Below are 10,326 nucleotides of genomic sequence, written 5' to 3'. Positions count from 1 at the left end.
CGACTGGGGCAACTCCGTATTCATTGGTCTACGGAATGGAAGCAGTCTTACCCGTAGAGGTTGAGATTCCCTCCCTCCGAATCTTAAAAGAAGCAGAGTTAGATGAGACTGAATGGATTCAAGCTCGGTTCGATCAGTTGAATCTAATTGAAGAGAAACGCCTTGCAGCTATTTGCCATGGACAGATCTATCAACGATGAATAGCTCGTGCCTATAACAAGAAAGTTAAGCCTAGGGATTTCTCGCCAGGAGACCTGGTCTTAAAGAAGATTCTGCCAATTCAAGAAGACGCCAGAGGAAAGTTCAGACCAAACTATGAGGGACCATTCATCGTACAGAAGGTAATGACGGGAGGAGCTCTGATTCTCACAGAAATGGACGGACAAGTCTTCCCGCAACCGATCAATGCTGACACTGTTAAGAAATATTACGCTTAAGACCTGACCCTGAGATGACGAAAGGTCATTTTTGTTATCCCAAACAAACCATCACACCCTAGTAAACCCTTTTGAGCCATCACGTTCATTTCTTAACCTAAGACTGGGGCAAAATCAACAAAAAAAAAAAAAAAAAAAAAATCAGAAAAAAATAGAAAAATCAAAAGCATCAAAAGTACTCCTGGCCCGCATGAGGATAAACTGTGAACGGCTAAAAATACAAAAAAATCAAGAAAGTCAAAAACTCGAACACTTGATCTTGGCTCGACCCAAATCTCCAGCCTAAACAAGTTCGAGAGACGCTGGGAGGAGACATAGATCACTTTTCCGAAATAAAAATAGACGAACCCCATGTTTATTCCACTTTAGATAAACTAAGATCCGGACCTTAACCTTTTTGTAACCTTCCACTACCATAAGCCTAAGCCAACGTTTCGTCCTACTTAAAGTCCTTTTTGATCAGGAAATGTTCTAGGACAACATAACGACAGTGGCAGCACCAATGATCTTGCAACTTGGTCCGGACCTCAAAATCTTGTCAGTCGTTGGAAGACTCGAGAAGGGAATCCAGATCGGATATTCGAAAAAAAGAGTACTCGAAATGTAGAGTAGTCGATCTCGCGGCTCAACTTGAGTTGTCGAACCACAAATAGTCGTCAACAAGCTCGAGAGGGGAATCTAGATCTATTACTCAAGAAAGAGTACCACTACAAGAGTAGAGTCGTCGATCTTACAGCTCAACTTAAGTCACCAAGCCACTAAGACACAGAGACTCCGAGAAGAATTGTAATGAAAAATCTAGAAAAATACAAACATGGTCTGAAAGGGCATAGTGAAAACCTGAAAGGGCGCTATGAGTAAAAGAATCAGACTATGACAAGATCAAAGCCACCAGCACGATGAAAATCCCAAAAAGGACGTCGATGCATAAAAATGTGGAAACCGGGTCTGATGAAAACCGTAATGGGCATCAGGGGCAATAAAGGTTAAAAAAAAAAAAAAAAAAAAAAAAAAAAACTCCTGGCCCGCAAGAGTATAAACTGTGAACGGCAAAATCTTTCCAAAATCCCGAGACTCAAAATAGTCTTCCAATACCATAGCACTGGGAATGACTCTAAAGGAATCAAAAGAGTAATTGACGTTTATATCCTCGGTAATTGGCAAAAACACCAAGATCGTCGCAACCAAAGGTTTTACAAACTTTGAATTTATCGTACTCATTTGATAAAGATATTTCATAAAATTTCAAAAAAGAAAAACTACTATTTTTGGCCGATGATGAAGATTCTAGGACTTATTCAAACTTCAAGTTTTCAAAGCATTAGATACACCTGAGGCCAAGTAAGTACAAAACCTATTTTCTTTGGATTAATCTTTCAACATTTTGTAAAAAGAGTCAAGGCGTTCCTACAAAGCACGGATTCGGACAGCCTGACTCATCATCAATTTTTCAGCCTGACTCATCATCACGACTTACTAGACAAAACGCGAAGGCATCGAAGAAGGGACCGCAGACAAACCCCTCCTAAGATCACTCTCCGAGCCTACTGAGGTAGATAAACCATTTATCATCGAACTTACAGTTGCAGCAATGGAAGAGTTTAAAAGAATGACCTAACTAGGGAAATCCTTATGGATGCGTGGCCTTAACGATGCTTATGAGATTCTAAGTGAAGATGAGTACATACAAACATTCCCGAGGGGAATTAGACCAAAACTATTGAAATCAGAAGTTTCTTGAGAAACTGCCGTTGTTATCATGAATCACATTAACCTTGTTGAGATCCTTATGGATGTGAATCAGTGGTCCACCGTGTTTTTTTTAATTATTTCAAAAGCAACAACTCTTGAGGCCGTATCAACAGGCTAGCAGAAAATTATAATGGAGCTCTTCAAGTGATGACAGCAGAATTTCAAGTCCCTTCACCTCTTGTTCCGACTCGAGAGAGTTTCTTTGTAAGGTATTGTAAACAACATGCTGAGAGAATTTGGGTGGTGGTCGATGTTTCCTCGGATCATTTGCGTCCTAGCCCGATATCGAGATGTCGAAGAAGGCCATCAGGTTGTTTAATCCAAGAAATGTCAAATGGTTACTCCAAGGTTATATGGGTCGAACACGTAGAAGTGGATGATAAAGCAGTTCATAGTATATATAAAATACTGGTTAATTCCAGCCTTGGGTTTGGCGCAAAGCGTTGGGTTGCTACCCTAGATCGACAATGTGAACGCCTTGCAAGTGTTATGGCTAGTAACATGCCCGCTGGAGATGTTGGTATGATCACAAGTCAAGAAGGGCGAAAGAGTATGTTGAAGTTAGCTGAGAGAATGGTGATGAGTTTTTGTTCTGGTGTAAGTGCTTCTACTGCTTACACATGGACAACATTATCGGGAAGTGGCGCTGAAGATGTAAGGGCCATGATTGGAAAAAGCATAGATGATCTCGCGGCAGGCTCCTGGTATTATGCTAAGTGCACTTCTTTTCTGGCTTCCAGTCTCACCAAAGGGAGTTTTCAATTTCCTTCGCGATGAGAACTTTAGAAATGAGTGGGATATTCTTTCTAACGGCGGTGCTGTGCAAGAAATGGCACATATTGCTAATGATAGAGATCCTGGTAACTATGTTTCTCTACTGCGAGTTAATACTCCAAATTCCAGTCAGAACAACATGTTGATATTACAAGAGAGTAGCACCAATGCAACAGGTCTTGGTCGATTCGGTTCCAACTGCAAAACTCTCTCTTAGATCTGTGACAACTGTTAACAACCATATTTGACAGCTGTTAACAACCATATTGCGAGTGTTCTAAACAGCAAAACTCTCCTTTGGATCAGTGACAGCTGTTAACAACCATATTGCTTGTGCTCCAACTGCAAAACTCTCTTGGATTTGTGGCGACTGCTAACAACCTTAGTGCTTGCACCGTTAAAAGGATCAAAGGTATCAAAGGACAATGCATGAATTGAGAGGGTTAGCGTATGATAGAAACAGAGCAAGATCAACAAAAAAAAAAATCAAAAGAATTTCAAAAAACCTTTCGAGTTGCACTCAACTCCGATTTGTCAAAACACGATTGAAGAAATAGTCGAATTTCAAAACTCATCAAATTTTCATCAAATCAAAGATCTCACACGAGCTCCGCGCCATCGAGATCAATGAATTAATAAGGCAAAACTCTGTCAGACCCCGTGCTTGAGTAACCATTTTCCACAAAAATCTTCAATACAATTGATAATTCAAGATCGTGTTTTTACATAATTTTTCTGGCCCATACAAATAGGGGTTTAGTCTATTCTTTGCAGTTCTTTGCACGCAATTCCTGCAAAGAAGGGCAGCTGTAGACACCTCAATTTGAACGGGCCACTTCTCGAAAGGGCCCAAAAATATCGATTTTCCAAATAAATGGGCCAACGGGCCTTAAGGGCCCAACTCATTGAAAAGGGACATTTTTACCAAACCGAGGCCCCTAAGACCTCTCAATGGTTTAGGAGGCCACCAAAAGGACTCGGCCTACCTTACGACTTCCCAACATTCACCGCTCCGCTTCCAAAATAAAAAACGTCAAATTTTCGATAAATTTCACCAACGGGCCTAAAAAGCCCGATTCGCCAACACGTGGCATTTTGATCAAATTAATGATTGTAAAAATCTAAAAAAAAATTAAAAATTAAAAAGGTGAGACTTGAGATGCCTACCCCTCCTCTACTATCACCGCTCCGCCTCCGTATCCGTAAAAACCATTTCTAAAACCCAAGTCCAACACTACAAAGCCCACAATCATTAACCATATCCAATTCATTATCCAACCCACAACCCTAACCCATAAACCACAACCCACATCAACCAATCACACTCTTTTATCATCAAAAGATGACACATGTCATCACCCTGGCGACTCTGCTGGGGACGCGGGATTTCGTCATTACGATGACCATGTCTACAATGGTTTGGAGTCGCCACCATTCATATTATAAGTAGGTGTGAATGGTCACCCGATGTGTATTTTTGAAAAAGTAACATTTTTGATGTTTTTAGCGACTCTCGATGGATAGGAACTAATCGAACATTTAGATTCGGGGTAAGCGACTCGGTTGGAGAAAAGGGAAGGTGTTAGGCACCCTTTTCTCCCCACTAGATAGTGGTAACCTCAACTCAACTCGATCATTTTGATTTTTTTAAAAAATATAAAAAAACGATGTGCCACGTGTTGTGCATTTGTACCCTAGATAGGGGTTCATTTTCGGCTTGATCATAGGGTCATTCCATTGATGGAAATGACCCTTATAGACCTTTAGCCTGGGGTCCATTCATCCTAAAAAATAAAATGAAGGGGAGAGGGTGATAGAAGAGGGAGGAGGAGAGGGTATAGAAGAGAGGGGGGGATTGCCTTAAACCCACCTTGTATCTTGTTTCTTCTTTTCTTCTTCTTGCTTGAGTCTTCTTGAGTCCTTAGTATTTTAAACAATACAACTCTTTTTTTGATTGAAGGAGTAGAGAAGAGATGATAAGGGAGATGAGTGTAGTATATGATTTTTTTTATGAGACTTGGGGAGGGTTAGTGTGAGGGAATTGATGAGATTTTTTCTTAGTGAGAGGGGTGATAGTTGTTAGTAGAGAGAGTGTTGGGGAGAAGTTTTGTAATGAGAAGTTGGGGGCCATTTTTGGAAAGAGGAGGAGGGTATTTATAGATGTTTCGGAGTTATTTTAGGGATATAATGGGGTGAAGTGAAGAAAAGGGTAGAATGGTTATGAGTTGAGAGAGAAGTGGGTGTAATTTAGAGGAGATTGGAGGGTATTTAGGTAAGGGGGGTTAAATGGTGAGTTTTGACCCAAATGGTTTAGATCCTACCCACCCATTTGGGTGGAGTGTTTGATGAGGAAGTTAAGATGGTGGTTGAGATTAACTGGTGTTTGGTTTAAGAGAATGAGGATTTAAAGAGGTGGTTGATGATATTTTGGGAGGATGAAGGAGATGATGCCATGTGTTAAAGTGGGTGGAAATGAAGGGTTGGGATAGGTTGATGGAGAGGTTGAGTGTTTGACTTGAGCGGATGGTGTAGGTTTAGGTTGTAGATGTAGGTTTTGTAGGGAATGATGAGTAGCTTAGGGGCGGTATAGGTTAGGGTGTGGGTAGATGTGTTTGATTTGAGAGAAAAGGTGATGGGTTGATGTGTGGGTAGATGGGATTTAAAGCAACTTAATGGGGTAGGTAGTTGGGTGAGGGAGGTGAGATGGGGTGATGACATGTGTCATCTTTTCCTGATAAAAGCGTGATTGGTTGATGTGGGTTGTGGTTTATGGGTTAGGGTTGTGGGTTGGCTAATGCCTTGGCTATGGTTAATGATTGTGGGCTTTGTCGTGTTGTACTTGGGTTTTAGAAATGATTTTCCGGATACGGCGGCGGCGCGGTGATAGTAGAGGAGGGGTAGGCATCTCAAGTCTCACATTTTTAATTTTTAATTTTTTTTAGATTTTTGCAATCATTAATTGATCAAAAATGCCACGTGTTGGCGAATCGAGCTTTTTAGGCCCGTTGGTGAAATTTATCGAAAATTTGACGTTTTTTATTTTGGAGCGGAGCGGTGAATGTTAGGAAGTCGTAAGGTAGGCCGAGTCCTTTTGGTGGCCTCCTAAACCATTGAGAGGTCTTAGGGGCCTCGGTTGGGTAAAAATGTCTCTTTTCAATGAGTTGGGCCCTTAAGGCCCGTTGGCCCATTATTTGGAAAATCGATATTTTGGCCCTTTCGAGAAGTGGCCCGTTCAAATTGAGATGTCTACACTTACCATGTAGCGGTTAGGTTGGCTCCTTTGGTCTTGGGATTTTGCTAGCTTGCTTTCTTGGTCTTCCAAATGGTAATGCAAAGTTGATTATTGATTTTGGTGAATATGATGATTTGATCCTTAACCTGCATAGTAAATGTGCGAGTAATCAGGGTTTTTCAACTAATGCATTAATTTAATGCAATTAAGCCTATTTAACATGATGGAACATATAAGATGATATTTTAAGGCTTAACATGATTATTTACTTAAATTAGTGAAATTGATACTTAAACTGGAATAAATGCTAGGGAAAAGTGCAGATAAATCATTGTTTTGAGACACTAATCATATCCCTAAATACTTTTTTGTAGTTCCTTATAAAATAAATTACTACTTTTGCAAGAAACTCGACTGCATTTAGTGAAAGTAGCAAATACTTAAACTATTAGGTTTCCCCCTAGTGGATGAGGTTGACTCATTAGGGTTTGTAGAGAATATGCTCACAAAATTAAAAGAAATTTTGAAGTAAAAATGATCAAAATTAAAACTTATATTGAAAAGCATAGGTCAATTATGATTTGTCAGTCATTTGGATGTAACACTAGTATAGAGTCCAAACTCTTATTTCTCTATGACAAAACTTAGACTTATATTAACTTTTAAGAAATGATTTTTTTTTTATCTTAAAAACTTTAGAAATTTGATTTCCTAAAGTGAGGTCTAACCTTCAATCTATCGAGAAATAGTTGGATTAACTTGGGGTCTAATTTTAAATTTAGCATCCTATCTAAGGTAAGGAGAAGTATAGATGTTTACTTTAATACCTCTAAGAGGCTTTATTTATTATATTCCAGTGTACACACGTTTTTATACTTAACGACTTTCACCTTACTAAAACTAAATTTTTAAACTTGAATCTTTTCATTCTTTTTTTTATTATCATTTTGAGGGATATTTTTACTTCTTACACTTTGCCTTTTTTATTTTTTTCTAACTCTTTTTTTACTCTTTCAAATAAAAGAAAGCAGTTATTTCAAAGTACCTGGTCTAATTCAATGGTTGTTGTTTAAGACATCTTTATCCTAGTTTTATTTTTCTTTTAATCAACCAACCAAATGAACAAGGAAGTCAAAGTTTATCAAATCCACTTTTTTCTAATAATCTAGGTGAAAATCTCACCCAATTACAATCTAGACTCTTAGTAACCTTATTATAAGTAACTCAAAACTTAAGATAAGTTTGCTTAATTTTTTCTTAAGGTTAAAAATATTTATTATGATTTTTAACCAATTGCTTAAAGATAGAAGCTAAGATCTTGAACAAAATACAATAAAACTGCCAAAATATTTTTCTTAAATTTTTTTCAAAACTTTATGATTTTTGAAATAAAAAAGAAAATAAAAGAAAATAGGTGAAAATTAGATTCTATACCACTAAACTTAAACATAGTATTGTCCTCAATATTTTTACAAGCAACATGCACATGCAAAAAAATTGAAATTCATAAAAGGAAATGAAGTGGGTTGGATAGCACTTGAAAAAGATCCTACTGTTATGTTTATATTAACATAATGTCTCCTAAAATGAAACAACACACTACTCACCATTGTCGCAGCGTTGACTGTATCTGTCGTATTAATCGTGATTATTAATCCTGAAATGAAATAACATACCACTCACCTTTCTGCTAAGTATTATACAACCCTAAACATATGAGAAAATTTATGATTTTTCTTTTAGAACCTATCACTTTGGTTTCGAACCGGTAACTATTCCTAATGAGATAAATGACCAAATTCTAGGCCTAACTAAAATGAATAACTATATTACTCATTTAGAATGAAGCTACAAAATTAAAAACAAAAACAAATATAATGAGTTGTCTCCTAGAAGCGCCGAGTTTAACATTTTCAACCTGACGAAAACTCAGTTAACCTTAATAGACAAGATCATCGAGGAGAAGAACTTCCTCTTGTGGTATACACTCTAGATAAGGTTTGAGGCACTGACCATTTAGGATTAAGGACTCCAACATCACCATGAGGGTAAAATATTTGGATAATATATGGACTAGTCCAACGAGACTTGAGTTTTCTTAGAAAAAGGTAGTCGATTATCATACAACAAAATACTTTATTTTAGGAATAAATTATTTCTAAGAATGTACCAATAGTGAAATAATTTATTGCATCCTTTGTATCGTTTGGTATGAGTATAAGAGTTTTTTTTTATCTCTTCTAACTTATCGAGTTGTAACTTACGATTCTCACCAATTTTATCAAAATCAAAGTTAAGATGTTTAATCGCACAATATGTACAATGTTCAAGTTCTACATAGAGATGGTAGGCCTTACCAAAGCTAACTAGTAGGGAGACATCTCTATAAGGTCTTCAATGCAATTCTGTAGACTCGGAGTTAATCGCTCAATCTCAAAAATCAATTTTTCTTTGAAGGATTGATTGTTTTTTCTAAAATAGTCTTGATTTTCTTGTTAGAAATCTCTACTCACTCGTGTGTAGATAGTAAGATGTGACAACCATATGAGTTACGAGGTATTTCCTTATCAAAGTTGCAATTATGTTATTGCAGAAATATGATCCATTATCACTTATTATAGTTCATGGAATGCAAAATCTTGAAAATATTATCTCTTTAGCAAAATTGATCATAACCTTGAGATCGTTCATTTTACACACTACAACTTCAACCCATTTTGACATGTAATATATGACAATGATAATATACTAATAACCCTGGGAGATAGGAAAAGGTCACATAAAATCTATGCCCTAAACATAAAAAATCTTGATGATAGGGATAGAATTCTAAAACATTTCATTTCTCTTGAAGATTTTTCCTAATCGTTGACATTGATTACAAGATTTTTTAAACTCGTGGGCATTATGAAAAATGCTAGGTCAAAAGAAATCATATTGTATGATTTTCGCAGCAGTTTTCTTACCTCTGAAGTGCCCTCTGTAGGCATGATTATTGCAAAACTCTAAGATATTGGCATTCTCACAGTTAAGAACACAACATCCAAGCTCGAGACTACTTAAATAAGTATGGCTCATCCAATAAATACCACTTGATTTTCAAAAGGAGACTGAATTTTTCTTGACTAGTCACTGAGACTGGCAATTGATCTGTAACTAGGTAGTTAACAATGTCATCATACCAAGAAACATTAGAATTTGATATTTGTATAAAATTGCTCATCGAAAAAGGATTCAGAAATAGGAGAAGATTCATTGGATGACTTACTAACTATCATAGATAAATGAACATTTACAACATTTTCTTCACCCTTATTGTCTCGGATTTCGACATCAAACTCTTGAAAAAGTAGAATCCAATGGATTAGTCTTGCTTTAGCTTCCTTCTTGATGAAAAGATACTTCAATGTAGTATGGTCTGTGTAGATTATGACTTTCGATCATATTAGGTAGGAGCAGAATTTTCAATGGCATAGACCATTATTAGCATTTCTTCTCTATTGTAGAGTTGTAAAGTTCATAATTGCTAAGAGTTTTATTAGTGTATTGGATAACATAAGGACGCTTATCGATTTGTTGACCTAAAATAGCTCCTATTGTTGACCCAAAATATCTCATATTGCATAATCCAATGTATCACATATAACCTCAAATGGAATGTTCCAATTTGGAGGTTGAATAATGAGTGCCGGGGTTAACTCAGATTTAAACTGATTAAAAACGGAGAGATATGACTCTGAGAAGTTGAAAAGAACATTGTTTTTTAGTAGCTAAGTTAAAGGTTTCAAGATTTTTCCAAAATCTTTAATGAATCTACAGTAAAAATTTACATGGCTTAAAAGTGACCTAATTTCTTTGATAATTCTAATTGGTGGTAACCTCTCAATTAAACCTATTTTTGCTCTATCTACCTCAATCCCTCTAGTAGAAACAATGTGTCCTAGTACAATCTCAGATGTTAATATAAAATAACATTTTTCTCAATTGAGGACTAGGTTGACTTTATTTACAATGTACGAGAACTAAAATCAAGTGGTGGTGACATTCTTCAAAATATGATTTGAAAACCTAAAATTATCCATGAACACTTCTAGATATCTTTTTAACATGTTGCAAAAATATATTCGTTAT

This window comes from Akebia trifoliata, chromosome 15 (assembly GCF_017979445.1).
Source record: "Akebia trifoliata isolate Shusen 1 chromosome 15, ASM1797944v1, whole genome shotgun sequence".
Classification (NCBI taxonomy): domain Eukaryota; kingdom Viridiplantae; phylum Streptophyta; class Magnoliopsida; order Ranunculales; family Lardizabalaceae; genus Akebia; species Akebia trifoliata.
Note: the sequence above shows the minus strand (reverse complement) of the source record.